Here is a 12688-nt window from a genome sequence, read left to right as displayed (position 1 = left end):
CGGAGAAGCGTGAATTGACACCGCACTTCTGGACTGTGCGGGCGTTGGGTCGGCCCGGGATGACGCGACTCATCACAGCCGATCTCGTTGGTTCGAGAAGGTCGACACCGGCTCCCACGAGTAGTTCAGCGACGGGTGCCGTGTGAGTCCCGCGACATTGCAGCGAGAGTTCCAAGCCAATTCCAAGCGAAGGGAAGTGTGACATCGGCGAAGAGAGTGGAAGAACCCCCCCCCCCCCCCATCTCCTGAGAGTGGCGCGAGATTGTGATAGTGGCTGTTGAGCCCAGCTCCAATGAGGAGTGCGAACTGTGGAACTAGACAGATATTAAGTGACTGGCGAATAAACATTTTTTAAGTGCCAGTGATTTGTGATCGGACATTTTTAAGTACAATTATTTATTATTAATGTAAATATTAGTAATTAATAAAACTGAATTGGCTATCCCTTACAAACCGAGTTCTCTCCACATTATAAATGGTAACAATTAACAATATTTAGTGAGGTTATTTGAGCCATCATAATGTCCACGAACAATAAAAAAAGAGTGTATGTAACTTAGTACCCATGATAGAAGTGAAACTTCTTTGTCAATTATAACCTCGGCTCGTAAAATGGCAGAGAGAGAAAGAGAGAAAGAAGACAATTTTCTAAATAAATTTATATTATTCATAGGCTTTAAGGAAAGTATTTAAAGGATCAAAATGAAAACATAAAAGCCAAAACATCAGTTAAATTTTTGAATTTATTTCCTCAATATTTATACTAATCAACATTTTATAGCTTTATAACATATTATAACTTTATGGTAACTAAAATATAAAATGTACATTTTTGACTCCATACATTCCAAATTTCATTTAAAAAACATTTATTGTAGTTCCAGATATATTTTTTTTGCCATTTCAGGATCATTATTCATATTTAGATTAAATTTTTCACGCAAAACGTTAGTTGTTGATATAGAATCATCAGATGCAAAATTCACATTAAAATCACCACCCAAAATAGTTGGTATTTAATCATGTTTGGTGCCAAGAAGAGAAGCACCATTGTGACTTTATCCAAGTAACTGGTGGTTTAAAACATGAATTAACAATATTATTACTCACAATTAAAATAATCAAACCAAAAATGAAAAACTGTGCGTGTTACTGTTTCTTCATACAATTCTGCCATTTGGAACACGCCAAATCTCTGGAAAAAAAAATATTAAATTCATAACAGGTAGCGCTATCTATGCGGGAAATGCAGGGACTGTCCCAACAGCGCTCTCTACGCTGCTGGTTGAACAAGAAGGAACGCGAGCACGCTGGTAGCAAATATAAAATTCAAGGCACTCACAACTGACTGTACAGGCAACCTATATCTCTTTTCTGAAACAAGTGCATGGGGACACTGTCTGTCTTATTCTTACGTTTGTCTATCTCTTTTGATTCTTTTTTTTGACGTGACGTCTAATAAATCGATGAACGCCGGCTGCACGCTCGAAAAAGTGTCCTGTTATGCACATTGTTCCATTGCGCTGTGTCCCGTTACGCTAATAAATTGACTAAAAAATTATGGTGATTCATATAATTGATGATAGATATTTGATTACAGTTTATTTATATGAAAACTTGTTTATAATTATATTTAAAATATATAGCTAAACGCCAGTATTTAAAATTAATTACAAGTTATCTACACGTGAATTGTTTCGTCGACTGTTTATAAAGTGAAGTGAAAAGTTAATGTGGTTTTCATTGCTTATTACAACAACAATTTCGGCAATAAAGGTTAATTATTTTTGCATTTTAAAAATCTGATACTAGTATAATTTCAAGTATTTATTCTTTTATTATTAAAATAAAAATGATTCAATTTTATTCATAAAAGTATGCAATCATTTCATCAATGTTTTGTTATGACGTCACGTTAAACTATCGTCCATAAACAGACTTTACAGACAACCAATTTTTTTTTGGACCGGGTCAAATCATTGCACAGGAAGAGAACGAAAACGAACCCAGCAAGGTATATAGCATTGTGCTCTCTTTATTCTCTGTTCTTTTCACATCAGAAACACTTAACTGCATTGTTTCACGAAAACATTGCATTAAAAGTAACTTCAAAAAACAGCATGAACAGATGTTTAGGTCGGCATATTTGGAACTGTTTCCAGGCATCACCAAAAGAGAAAAAGACCCTAACTATGCATTTTGCAATGTGTGCCATTTTGGTATAAAATTTTCTCGTGGTGGGAAGAACAATGTTTCTAAAGACATGTAAGTGAAATTGCGACATGGATTTGATTCAAGCAAAATGATATTTCACAAATTTCAAAAATTTGTTCCAGAAAATATTTGTGGCTTCAGACACAGCAAAAAGATACAGTTGCAGGCACATGAAAACTGATGTGATAATCAAAGAAATGGAATTCAGCACAACTATCACAACTGTTGAGCTTTTGCAAGATAAACCATTTTTTAGTAAATAGATGGGTATAATAATACGAATAACAAGTTGTATCCACTACTTGTAGTTACTTATTATGAATCTTATTGTAGTTCAATTGTTAGTTGTGTGTTGGCTATGTCATCTTTGCAAGGTGCTTCAAGTGGCAAAAATATTGGACAGCTTTTATTGACAGAACTTGAAAATTTGCGTGAGCCTTTACAATATTGTATGGTCTTTTGATCTGACATTGCAGCAGTTATGGTTGGACTTAAGAATGGTATGTTTCCTATCTTAAATAAAAACAGCGGAATTTAGTGTTTGTTATTTTTTAATGTGTACTTTAAATAGCCATTTAGGTATTTAGTAGTTTTCATACAGATATGCATGCATTAAACCATTGATATGTTTAGAATAATGCTGTTCTTATGGTACATGTTTCAGTAACACTGATTTAATTATCATTCGCGTATGATTTACGCAGAAATTTAATGTTTTTTTTAATCTTACTGATGGTGTTCTTGACAAGTTGGCATGTATGCTTAGGGGTACAGATATGTAGGTAGTATGATAAAAATTATAAATCAGCTTTTAGACATCTGTTAAATAAGCTTCAAAATACATAATCATGCAAATAAAAAACCGTGTAGAAATAAGGAAGTGAGGTTGAGAACCTGAGGGTGACATGTGACGTTGTTGCAGTTCTAAGACGAAAAGCGTGCTGTGGGCAGTTGGCTCTGCGTAAGAAGGCAAGCTGTGATTGGATGTTGAGGACTCTGTAGGCATCATCGTAGGGGAGCCTGTTATGTGTCACATCTCTGTTCATACATGGTTTGTTTTTATAAATATCTTTACTGCTGAAAAAAAAATTGTATTAATACATACATTATATCAACTACATAAAATTGTGCAGTGTGTTTATTTATTTTCATTATGAATCTAGTGTTTGTGGATGTTACACCATAATGCTGATGATAATTTAAGATTTTCTCAAAAATTACTAATTTTTTGTGGAATAACCAACTTGTAGATTATAAAATAAATGACATCCTTTAAATTTTTTTCCCACAAAAATATTACACACATTTGGAAAATAAATACCATGCCTAGCATCATGATAAAATGTGTGAAATTATATTTCCAAACAAATTAAAAATCTGGGTACTGTTTTTAAATGTAAATATTTATTATTTTTACAAATAAATTTCATGATGTTCTTTTAATGGAAACTTATAAAGCTGAAGCCAATTTATTTGAGTATTTTTCGCAAACCTTCATTGTTGCAGTCAATGACGTGTTGCGGGGCACTTATTGCGGCGCTGCTTGTTGTTGGTCGGGGGTGGTTCGGACGGGTTTAAGGTGATAAGCTAGTGGGCGCCACCACGTGGTGAGGCACGTGGACCCGGTGAGACTCCTAACTCAGGGCGTGACGTCGCCCATGTGAGGCGTGATTTTACCCCCTGAAAACACCTAGCACTAATTCCTGCCCGCTCTCAGCGTCGGGCACGCTATTATCTACGCAGTGGGCTCTCAGGCGTCCCACACGCCGTCACACTCCACGTGGTCATACAGATTTAAAATAAGAAAATAATACGTTAAATTTACACACCTGATTTATTCGGCTAATTCAGCTCACACACGTACACGATTGAAACTGTATAAAACGCCCGCGGCACGAATCAGTTTAGGTGTAAAGACCCACCACGTGGTCACATCTCAAATTACGTATTACATAGAAACAAAGACCGTTACTGGTCGTAAAATAATTAATTAAACAGTCCCCCGACCGAGAGGAGCTCAGAGGACGAAAAGAAAACGATTTGGAAAGAATTAAAGTTAAACAGAATTACTTAGCGGTGAAAACAAGCGGTGAGGTCCCCGGAGTGACGAAGCGTCTGCTCTCGGTCGTTGATGGCGAAAGACTGGGATGAGCTCATGGCTCGGCTCGACTAACATGGCGTCCTCCCGCCGAAACAATTGCCGTTAAAGATATTTGTGAATTCGTGCCACGGGAAACTAAAGTAACATGATAAGAATGATTTAAAAATTATGTGACATTTTCTGAATAATGAAAAAGAATACTACAAATTACAATTATTAAGAATGACATTTAATTATTGTCTGGCTTCGGGTTTCCTCGGGAATGTCCGGAAACGCTATTATATTTTGATACCTTATTTTAATTAAAAGTACATAAAACCCTCCCGGCCAATCTGTCGTCACGTTGCACTTGGGGAACATAAAAACTAATTACACAATTACACTTAATTATGTTTTAGGGGTGCGGCGCACTGACTCGACAGTGCCCTCTTGCCGGGCGAACACACACGCACGCACACGTACGCACGGGTAGGCAGGAGGTTTGAATGGAGGGTGGGTGGTGTTTGGGCGGTGGCATATCGCACTTAAAAGGGGCCGCAGGCCCGGACGATGTCAGACGTAACTAGCTTTTTCGTTTAAATGCATTTTTTGGGACATATGCCATTGTAGTTTTGCACTGTTTTTCATGGAAAAAATTATGATAATCCAAAAAAATATATAAAGCATATGAAGATAAAAATTCACCGAAAACAAGACTTAATCAGCTGATGTCGAACAAAGGAACCAAAGATGAAACTAAAAAAGTATTATGGACAACTCAATGACGATGATACGGACAAAAAATTTTCAACCTCTAAATATCATTCAGCACAAGAATATTAAAATCTGATAGGTAACACTGTGCTGTTGTTATCCATTCAGTGAAGCCATTCTACACATCTGGCAATTGTACTGGATGTGGCCCTCTTCTTGGTAGATCTAACATCGCGGCCGTCCTCCGACTTTTCGGAGACATAGGTCAACTTCGCGATTACTATGAACCTGCTCTTCTGCACTTTCTGCCTTGGCGTCTCCCTTTCCATCAGGCAGCCCTGCTGGGCACGTCCCCTTTCCGGGCATTTCCACTGAACGTGCCCTTGTACTCGGCACACAGAACACAGGCGACTTCCTGCTACTTGAACCAACTTTGCCACCTTCCTTAATCTAATTGTCTCAGCGCTGTCTTTCTTCCTTCGGTTCCCTCCCACGATTCGGGCAGTCACGCTGGACATGAGAAGAACCATGGGTGACCTCTTGTTCGTCGAACCAGTAGATTCTTTGATCGCTGCATCACAGCATTGTCCTTCTCCCTTGGAGTTTCTACCGCGATTTGGACAATCACGCCGGATGTGTCCTAGTTCTTTGCAGACGAAGCACTGCTGACGTCCCCTTGTTCTATGAAACTGCGATCCATTCAATAGCTTCCTTAGTGTTCCGAGTATAATCTCTTCGTTCGTATTCGAGCGGCCATTCGCTTGGTGGTAAGGTTCTATCACAGACCGTCTCACTCGGATACTGATGTTTCTTGAGGCAATGCAGACAACTTCAATTTCCAGGGCGTGAACAAGAGCATCGCGGATATGTTTGCTGAAACACAGCATCTCTGCGTCCGTCTGCAAGCGCAATGCTGGTGGAACTGCGTTGGTGCTTCTGGATGGGTGAGGTGCATGAGTTGCTCAATGTCAGCTTTGAAATCCTGGAGTGTTTCCGAGGGTTGCTGTTGACGTGTTTTCAGGGCTGTTCTATACAGCATAGTCCTTCTGGTCTGGAACTGGTATGGTCTGCAAGCAGATCTAGCGGAGATCCTCGCTGGGCTAGGAAAAGTGCTGTAGCCTTCTCTTCCACAGCCCCAGCCATTCATTTCAGCAGCTGCCTCGAACTGTCATCTGTACAGCCCACGATGATTGGCCATTAAAGGTGGGTGACCATTGGAAGTTCCCTCCACCTTGCTTCCAGCAGCTGTAGCTTCCTTAATCATCCGACTGCACTCCTCGGTTACAATTGCTACTTGCTGTTCGGTGGTCTGCTTGAACTGAACTAGCGGTTGTGCCATCAGTACTTCATGTTCGGCTAGCTGTTGCTCCTGTCGGGAAAGTTGCTGCTGTTGTTGTTGTTGTTGTTGTTGTTGTTGTTGTTGTTGTTGTTGTTGTTGTTGAACATGCTGTTTCTAGCACTGTACTTTACCTTCCAACTGAATACCTACTGGTTTCATCCATCTTCTTCTTTAATTCCTCTTGAGCAGCTATCAATTTGCTTTGCATTTCTTCCTGGCGTTATTCACTCTTCATTCCACTCTTTCAAGTCTTCCTGGGCTCTCTGTCTACTGCACCACAGGATCTCTATATACAGAATCATGCCATTAAGATCAGTGGTTAGATTGGATACGTGATATGGAACAATTACTAGGCCATGTATTTTTCATTAAAAAGTTTCAGGCTAACCGTGTGTTAAAAACGCTGTAACATCGTGTGTGGTTTGTGATTGGTTTGATTTCCCTCAGACACATGAAAACTGTCTGCACACGAATCAGTAACAATTATTTGCGGAAGCAAACGCTAAATAAGGCAATGGTTTCTCTTGCAGATGGCCACCAATAACAAGGAACAAAACTCTGGCATGGTGGACGTGCCTTATTGCAACATTATGATTCTTCAGATTTTTCCGCGAATAATACCTGCCCTTACCTAATAATTTAATTTATCTAAATGAAATCCTTAAGAACAAAGTAAAAAAAAAAGAGTCTTTCAGTACTAGCCAGTGATGTAAACATCTAACCTCGGTAACTGGCAAATGCCTTTGTTCTCATTTTGCAAATAAATTTATAATATGAAACTCAAACACCAAGTTTAAAAATAACACAGAGTGTGATAAATATACATCTAGTATTGTTACGAACGCAAGAGACCAGACCGCGATGCCAGATTCGGAGCTGGCTGGCGGCCGTGCCAGGCTACAGGTGTCAAGCGCATATCACATGCCACGCATGCCTGGCCGGATTACAAGGGTCATCGCTATTTCCCCTCCCCCTTACACTCCCTGAACATCGTCCTGCCTCGGCCTTGGGAATTCCGTGGGCCATCGCGTGAGCTAACGATGTCCTTCTCGATTGTTCGGGCCGGGATGATGATATGGCTCGTCATTAACACCCCTCTCATTCCTTTGAGAAGGACGGCTCTATGTACTTAAGCCGCGACGCCTCCGCAACAGTCCCAAGCGGAGTTCCGAGCGAGTCCCACGACAGTTTTGGTGGTGAGAGTGCTGCGAGTGTAGCAAAGAGTTTGGCGACGGGGTGTTCCGCGTGAGTTCCGCGAGGAGTGCAGTCTGTAAGAACTTGACAGACACTGAGTGACTTGGGATTAAATATTTTTAAGTACAAGTAATTGGTGATTAGGCATTTTTATGTAAATATAAGTATAAAAAAACTGTAATAAATATTAATTGGGCTATTCATCACGAACCCAGTTCTCCCCACATAATAAATTGTAACAGTATACATTTTAAGGAAAACTGTACATCAATTTTCTCCTTTTTGAAACCTATAACTTTAACAGGATGGTACTATTGATTTCTCACAATACCATAAATTTTCTGCACATTTTAGAAATAATAGTTCTATGGCATTACTAAAAAATTATCTGTAAACTTTTAAAACATTTAATAACACTAAGTATATGTTTGTAATTTTTTCCCCCTTAAACCTTAAGCATACTGAGCTCATTCAATATCATTATTATATAATATTATACTATGTTACTAAAAAAAGTTATAAAATTTCCCAGTGGCGAGATTTGAACCCTGTTGCTTTGTTATACATGGATGCTCAAAAATTACAGTGTTTTGTTGATTAAGAAGCATAGTTTTCAAAACATTACACTTGAAAGTTGATAATTTTGGGTTTATGTGAGACAGGTTTTTAATTAACTACCTATTCATTTTTTTTCCTTCAAATAACTTGTATTTGGCATGATTTGTACCATCTGAACAACAAAATAACTTATTATGAAAGCAAAAAATCATTAAATGCAGAATGTGTGTCATCTTGAGTGCAACTTGAATTACGCATTAATATTTTGGGAAAACCCACAATTAATAATCTCTTGATGGAAAATTTTTAGATTTTGTTAGTTGATAATTTGAAACTTAATCTGCAACATAAATTCAGATTTGATTGCTTTAGTAATTTGCAAAACCCAAAAATGTTCATTTTTGCAACACTGAATTTGTTGATAGTTCACTTGCCTACAACGTTGGACTGTACAGTAGTTGTGCCGCATCAAATTGTTCCTCCCTTGGTTCCGGCCTTGAAGATTAGAGCCAAAAAAAAACTTTTCATGGCCAAAGTTAGCATCAGTAGGAAGAAGTGAAGTGAAGTCTGTGGAAATAAATACAATTTTAATTTTATGTATTAGGATTGCTCAGGTTTTTTTTATTATATACATTTAAGTAGGAATTAATGAGTAAACAAATTCCTGGTAAAACTCTGGCTTCTCATTCATGGAAATTAAAAAAACAAACAAATAAAAGCTGCAAACAAGGAAAAGAAAAAAACCAAATAATATTGACAATAAGAAAGAGGGGTAAGCAAAAAGATATTAATGAGCTGATTTTGATGTAAATAGCATATCATTTAATTTTACGTGAAACAATACAATTTAATATGTGAACTAATATTTTATATGCTTGAATTTAAGTCAAAGTAAGAATTTGAAATATGTTAAAATTAGTGTCTTCCCTAATGCGAATTGGCTTTTGAAATATTAAATCAGACAGACATATTTTGCAATTTGGGTATTGCAATGTGCTCTTTCAAACTTTGAGGCAAAAGCTTATTTCCCCATACTAATTTAACAAAGTGTTAAATTTTACATTTCGGTTGGAATTTCGCTTTGCTGTTTGATGTAGTTATGTATGTTCAATTTTACATTTAACAAAATACAATTTTGTAAGTATGCTAAAGCTGATGATCGTTGCCTAATCTGAAGAACGCCAGCTATGGTGCAAGAGGTTGTTGGTTTTAATTCCGGCCGAGTCTACTTTTTTTATGGTCATAGGTATAAGTTAATTTGTAAGTCGTTCTCATAAGCATTGCAGCTTATAAACCCAAGTAATGCACCCAGGTAACCTGAAGGTCCGCTGAAGATTGATTTAACTTCTGCTCAAACCACATGGCTACATTGCTGGACATTATCTTTACTGTTTCTTAGGTTCTAACATACAGTTAACAGATTTCCAGTTTATTACTTTTTTATTGGCTGTATACTGTGTGTAACATTACTTTCCTATTTGAATGGACAAAAAGGATTTTGAGACTTTTACAGTCATGGAAGTAGTAGACGGAAGGGGAAACTAGATTAAGTATTTTGACAAAAAGTAATGTAGCAAACCTGTGTGTTGCATCTGTAGACTACAACTTTTGCTGAGGCATGTCAATGAAATTCAAACCTCACACACGTCCCCCACCCTTTTTCATTTTTTTACTGGGTGGATGTGATCAGTCTGCAACCATCTAATGTTTCATAAATAACTAAGGGCGCGGTTACACACAGTCTGAACATGTTTCGTTCGAGGCCATTTCCCATTTAACTTAAACAGGTTGGCAAAGTAGTTCAGATCGACATATCTTCTACATTAGCCTCTGATTGGCTGTTTAGAATATAAACAGTCTTTTGCAGAAATGCAAGATGGAAAGTGTTTCTGGCACAAGTTTGAGTAATATTTTACCGAATGCAACAAAAAAAAAATCAACAGATAATTATATATATATTAATTGATCCTGACCTTAATTTTCTTAAAACTGAGATAGGTACTCTCGCTCAAAAATAATAATAAATATGTTTAAAAATTTTACTGTGCATGTTGTTTGAATTCCCGATTTGTAAAAAAAAATATTGAGCAATATGAAAACACATTCCATTTCTGCTGATAATGCTGTATAAACAAGTGAGAAAATCCCGCGTTTTCTGGATACAATTACAAAATAGAGATCAACAACACAGTCATTCGTTGTCAGTAGACAATCGGTTTTAGAGCTAAACACACTTTTCAGCAACTACCGTGTAACCGTACACTTTCGCGTTTGTAAACGTGTTTACTTAAACATGTTCACCTGAAGTAGTTCAGGGTCCCGTGTAACCGCGCCCTATGTGTCCAAATCCAATCAAAAAAGCATCAGGTCACTACAGTGTTTTGAACATGTGTTGACACAAATATCATCAGTCATATACCACCATCTGTAATTTTAGATGTTATTCTAATTATGATGTCGCCTCAAACTCGGTAAGTTGTATGTACCAATCGTATTTTCTTGCCCAGAGAAATGGCTTGACAACCCCTTTCATAAATGGAGGAGGACAAGCTTGGGCTGACCTTTTTCTTGAAAGACACAAGGATCAGCTGTCAATTCGCAAACCTTTTGGAACATCTTGTGCTAGAGCTTTGGGTTTCAATAAAGAAAATGTAGCTGCATTTTTTTTATACATTGGCAGATACTATCAACAAACACTCATTCCCAGCAGACCGAGTGTATAACGTAGATGAGACTGGTCTGTCCATTGTCCAGAGCAGAATTCCCAAAGTGATAGGGATGAAAGGCAAAAAACAAATTGCAGCTCTAATGTCCACAGAAAGAGGGGTAACAATCATAATTATTGTAAGCATGAGCGCTTCAGGTCATTATGTTCCACCAATAATTTTCCCTAGAGCAAAAAATGGCTCATGCTCTAATGAGATGCTGCCCTGATGGTGCAATTGGAAGAGCCCATCCTTCAGGATGGGTTCACAGCAATTTGTACACAGAATGGTTCGTTCACTTCATTGAGAAAACATGCCCCACTGAACAAAGGCCTGTTCTACTCATCTTGGATGGTCATTATAGCCATGTTCGTAATCCAGATGTAATTTACTTAGCAAGAAAGAACCACGTGACTATCATCTAGCTTTCTCTTCATTCCACCCACAAATTACAGCCCCTAGACAAGACTTTTATGGTGCCTCTGAAAACATACTACAGCAAGGGAGTAAGAGTATGTTTGCAACATAATGGGTGTCCTCTCACACCCTACGATGTTATGGAGGTTTTTGGCCAAGCCTATGTTCATGCCCAAACTGCTGAGATAGCAATATATGGGTTCAAAGTAACTGGATTATACCCTATAAACCACTACATCTTCACCGATGCTGATTTTATAGCTGCTGAGTTGGTTGCAGGAAAAACTTGCTCCATATTGACAAATAATGTTTCAGAATCACATGCTCCTCCACTTGCTTCCTCTGGACCATTTACTTCATCTGCTTATCATTCAAGTTATCCTGATATACAAGCACATCAGGCTCCTGCTATGCCAATTGATGGGGCTTTTGAAACACTGCAATGTTCCACGGGAACTTCAAATGCAGTTTCACCGTTCGACACATCTCCTGTCCCAATCATTAAGAGGAGAACCACCACTATGGAGCGCAAAGCAGCAACTGCCAGCCTCATCACTGGAACGCCATACAAGATGCATTTGACCACATCGCTTGAAAAAAGTGCTCTTAAGAAGATGTCGTTGAGTTTTCCCGGAGCTAGAGACCGCCCTGGAGGTAGGGGTGGAAAGACCAAAGGCCTTTAAAAATAGAAAATTAAACCCACAAAACAATACATTTCAGCTTCGGACTCATCAGACTCTTGTGACCCTCCCCTTGTTGACAGCGATGACGACTTGGATACAAACGATAGGGATATACCAGACTCGAGTGATGCAACTTGCATCTTTTGTGATCAAATGTGGGTTAAATGTTTTATGTGCCAGATGTGGACACGCTTAGATTGTGCCGGGGCTGAAACAGCCATTTATGTTTGTTATTTCTGTAAATAATTGTTGTGTGATATTCATTTAAAATGCTTAATTACACAAGTTTCGCTTCGAACCAGTCTGAAATTTTTTATTGAATTTAAAAACATTTAAAACTATTATTTGTAATTTTTTTGGAGAGGGCCCATATTTACACCCCAATTTTTCAGAGGGTTTTTCAAAAGCTTTCTGTAGATCTTTTTTTTTTAATTTAAATAATTGATATTAATAATTGTTTTGCCTCCTATCATTTAGAAAACTTGTTATAGTTGTTAATGAAATGAGAAAAATCTACAATTTTTCCAAAATAAAGTATTTTTAAGGTAATAATAAAAGAGGGTTCCCATATTTACATCTTTTCCTCTACTTATATTTTTGTAATTAACTTTTTGAGATATATTTATTTAAATGTACAAGTTAAATACTCACCAACACTATTGTGTATCATGATGTTTATTTTAATTATTTTGGCAATTTTATGCTGCAGCGTACTATTAAAGTTCAAACCTTACTTTAATTTTAAAATTAGTTGTTATCCATTGTTTACCCAACTCAAAGTCAT

The 12688-nt window shown here is 37.7% G+C and overlaps 1 protein-coding gene across 6 annotated transcripts in view; it reads left to right on the top strand.

Moving 5' to 3' along the window:
* The window catches only part of LOC134540264 (coiled-coil domain-containing protein 88B-like), a 91711-nt gene extending 88372 nt beyond the window's left edge, over nucleotides 1-3339 (top strand). For all 6 annotated transcript variants that reach the window (XM_063382921.1, XM_063382920.1, XM_063382918.1 and 3 more), the window contains one exon: nucleotides 3137-3339. The gene's annotated coding sequence lies outside the window, so the exon portion shown is untranslated. The remainder of the gene's footprint in view (nucleotides 1-3136) is intronic.
* Nucleotides 3340-12688: the final 9349 nt, after the last annotated feature.

The sequence above is a fragment of the Bacillus rossius genome, chromosome 16, assembly GCF_032445375.1.
Source record: "Bacillus rossius redtenbacheri isolate Brsri chromosome 16, Brsri_v3, whole genome shotgun sequence".
NCBI lineage: Eukaryota > Metazoa > Arthropoda > Insecta > Phasmatodea > Bacillidae > Bacillus > Bacillus rossius.
The sequence above is the reverse complement of the archived record's forward strand: the minus strand, read 5'-3'. Positions and strand labels throughout refer to the sequence as shown.